Consider the following 4,113-nt stretch of genomic DNA (forward strand, 5'->3'; position numbering starts at 1 on the left):
AATATATTCTTGCCAATATTTGACATGGGCATACTTCTTGTATTTTGCTAACTGAGTGGATCTGAAATAATATCTCTTTATGCTTTTAAATTTGCTATTAAATTGAGTGTTTTTGGACATATCAATTGGCTAACTAATTTTGCTCTTATGATCTGTCTTTTCAAATCTTGCTAATTTTTCTATTTGTCTTTTTATTAATGATATGTAGAAATTATTCATATATTTTCTTTAAATTTCTTATTTGTTAGAGGAAACATAACTCATGTATTTCATGTATACTCTTTTAAGAGCATAATTAGGCTGGTGCTGCAGCTCAATAGGCTAATCCTCCGCCTAGCGGCGCCAGCACACAGGGTTCTAGTCCCGGTTGGGGCCCCAGATTCTGTCCCGGTTGCCCCTCTTCCAGGCCAGCTCTCTGCTATGGCCCGGGAGTGCAGTGGAGGATGGCCCAAGTGCTTGGGCCCTGCACCCCATGGGAGACCAGGATAAGCACCTGGCTTCTGCCTTCGGATCAGCGCAGCGTGCCGGCCGTGGCGGCCATTGGAGGGTGAACCAACGGCAAAGGAAGACCTTTCTCTCTGTCTCTCTCTCTCACTCTCCACTCTGCCTGTAAAAAAAAAAAAAAGAGCATAATTATACTTTACACCCTATCCTGTCTCTCTCCCTCACAGACTCCCAAACCTCCTCTTTTTTTTAATCTTTCTTTAAATTTTTACAATGATGTACTTTCAGTTTTCTTTATAGTCACAGCTTAATCCTCCACTAAATACAAAATTCAAAAAGTAATAAGTAGAAAAACCACTGTTCCTCAAGAGTATAGGGCTGCAAAAAATAATCAAATCTCAAAATGTCAATTTCATTAATATATATTACAATTTTTTCTATTCTGTATATTAGTAACCATAAATCAGGGAAAACATGTGACATTTGGCTTCTTTCATTAAGCATAGTGGTCTTCAGTTGCATCCATTTTTTTGCAAGACAGGATTTTATTTTATTTTATTTTTTTTACAGCAGAGTAGTATTCCATCATGTATAAACCACATTTTCTTTATCCAGTCACCAGTTGATGGGCAACTGAGTTGATTTCATATCTTAGCTATTGTGAGTTGAGCTGCCTTAAATACGGGGGCACAGATAACTCTTTAATAAGCTGGTTTCATTTCCTTTGAATGACATCCAGGAGTGGAATGTTTGGGTTATTTGGTAGATCTATTTTCAAATTTATGAGGACCTCCATACTGTCTTCCATAATGGTTGTACTAGTTTACATTCCCACCAACAGTGCATTAGAGTGCCTTTTTTCCCCACATCCCCACCAGCATTGGTTATTTTTTGATTTTTGGATGATAGCTATTTTAATTGGAATAAAGTGAAAGCTCATTGTGATTTTTATTTGCATTTCCCTGATGGCTAGTGATCCTGACCACCTTTTCATGTGTCTGCTGACTATTTGTTTTTCATCCTTTGAAAAATGCATGCTCATAGCTTAGCCCATTTCTTAATTGGACTGCTTGTTTTGTTGTTGATTTTCTTGAGCTCCTAATATATTCTGGATGTTAACCCTTTATCAGATGCATAGTTTGCAAAAAATTTTCTCCCATTCTGTCAGTTGCCTCTTTACATAGTTGAATGTTTCCTTTGCTGGCCAGAAGCTTCTTAGGTTGAAGTAATCTCATTTGTATTTTTTTGCTTTCATTGCCTGTGTTGCTAAGGTCCTATCCAAGAAGTCTTCGCTTATGCCATTGTCTTACAATGTTTCCTCTGTTTTCTGCCAGTGATTTCATGGTTTCAGATCTTGGATTTAGATCCCTGAACCATTGTGAGTTGATTATTGTATGTGGTGTAAGGTAGGGGTCTCGTGTCATATTTCTGAATGCAAAGATACAATTGCCCCACCATTAGTTGAAGAGACTTTCCTTTCTCCAGGGAGTGATTTTAGCTAGTTTGTCAAGGATTAGTTGGTTATTGGTGTGTGGATTAATTTCTGGAGTCTCTAATCTGTTCCATTGATTGATGTGTCTGTTCTTGTTCCCTTTGATTATAACTGCCCAGTAATATGTCTTGAAATCAGGTATTGTGATGCTTCTGGCTTCATTTTTTTTAAGCAAACACAAAAATAAGTCTATTTTATTGTTATATATGTAATTCCTTTCATTAGTATTGGACTTTGTACATCTAAATTATATTCTTTTTTGTTTGTTATTAGCAATAACTGTATTTATGTGGGGTACAGTGTGATTTTTCCATACATGTATACAATGTGTACTAATTAAAACAGAATAATCAACATTTCCCCCTTTTGACATTCCTATATAATTTGAGGCTTGAAACTTTTTTCTTCTATTTGTTCATACAATACAACATATACTTGGATATTGTGACCTTTTGTTTCCCCAGTATGGTGTGTAACACTAGGAATTTATTTTTTTTAATTTTATTTAAGTTTTAGAAGTTTCATATATTTCATATCTACAGATTTAGGGACATAGTGGCAATTTCCCCTCCCCCAGCCACTTTTGCTCCCACACATGCTCCAACCCTTCCTCCCTCTCCCTTTTGGATCCCCACTCAATTTTTACAATGATGTATTTTTAGTAAACTTAATGATCATTTAGTTAACCCTCCTTAAATAGAAGAGTTCAACAAATAATATGAAGAGAAAGAAAATAAAACAAAACACTGTTCCTCAGTGAAAGAATCAAGGGCTATTAACAATCGTAAATTCTCACAATGTCTATTTCATTCCAATATATTACATTTCAGCTACTCTATTAGTTACCTTGGATCAGGGAAAACATGAAATCTGTCCTTTTGGAACTGGCTTATTCACTAAGTATAATGCATTCCATTTCATTTTTTTTACAGCTCCATTGTGTATACATTCCATAATTTCTTTATCCAGTCAGCAGTTGATGGACATCTGGGTTGGTTCCATAACTTACTATTGTGAATTGTGCTGCAGTGAACATGGGGGTACAGATAACTCTTTCATACACTGATTTCTTTGGGTTTAGGTAAATACCCAGGAGTGGGATGGCTGGATCATATGGTAGGTCTATATTCAGATTTCTGAGGTATCTTCATACCATCTTCCACAGTGTTTACATCAGTTTACATTCCAACAAACAGTGGACCAGGGTACCTTTTTCCCTACTTCCTCTCCAGAATTTGTCATTTGTTGATTTCTGTATGTGAGCCATTCTAACTGGAATGAGGTGAAGCCTCATTGTAGTTTTGATTTGTATTTCTTTGATGGGTAGTGATCCTGAGCATTTTCTCAAGTGTCTGTTGGCCATTTGAATTTCCTCTCTTGAAAAATGCCTCATCAAGTCCTTTGTCTGGCTTTATTTTTATTGTTTAAGATTGCTTTAGATATTTTGGGTCTCTTGTGATTCCACATGAATTTAGAGTCATTTTTTCCAGATCTCTGGTATTTTGTTTGGTATCACATTAAATCTATAAATTGCTTTGGGTAGTATGGACATTTTGATGAATTAACTCTTCCAATCTATCAACATAGAAGATTTTGCCATTTCAAGAGTCCTTCTTCCTCTCTTCTCAGCCTTTTGGCTAAGATCAGGTGAAGAGTCTTCTTCCATTTCTCTCCTTAATGTTTTATAATTTTTATTTTAGAGATCTTTCATATCCTTGGGTAAATTTGGGCCGGCGCCGCGGCTCACTAGGCTAATCCTCCGCCTAGCGGCGCCGGCACACCGGGTTCTAGTCCCGGTTGGGGCACCGGATTCTGTCCCGGTTGCCCCTCTTCCAGGCCAGCCCTCTGCTGTGGCCCGGGAGTGCAGTGGAGGATGGCCCAGGTGCTTGGGCCCTGCACCCCATGGGAGACCAGGAAAAGCACCTGGCTCCTGGCTCCTGCCATCGGATCAGCGCGGTGTGCCGGCCGCAGCGCGCCGGCCGCGGCAGCCATTGGAGGGTGAACCAACGGCAAAGGAAGACCTTTCTCTCTGTCTCTCTCTCTCACTGTCCACTCTGCCTGTCAAAAAAAAAAAAAAATAAATAAATAAAAAAATAAAAAAATAAAAAAAAATATCCTTGGGTAAATTTATCCCAAGACATTTAAATGTTTTGTAACTATTGTGAATTGTATTGATT

General features: G+C 37.9%; 1 pseudogene; it reads left to right on the top strand.

The window, feature by feature from the left end:
• Positions 1–3,553: 3,553 nt before the first annotated feature.
• LOC127493302 (U2 spliceosomal RNA) lies at positions 3,554–3,722 on the top strand (annotated as a pseudogene).
• The last annotated feature ends 391 nt before the right edge of the window (positions 3,723–4,113 follow it).

This window comes from Oryctolagus cuniculus, chromosome 5 (genome assembly GCF_051225735.1).
Source record: "Oryctolagus cuniculus isolate XC-2025 breed Fujian yellow rabbit chromosome 5, ASM5122573v1, whole genome shotgun sequence".
NCBI classification, from domain to species: domain Eukaryota; kingdom Metazoa; phylum Chordata; class Mammalia; order Lagomorpha; family Leporidae; genus Oryctolagus; species Oryctolagus cuniculus.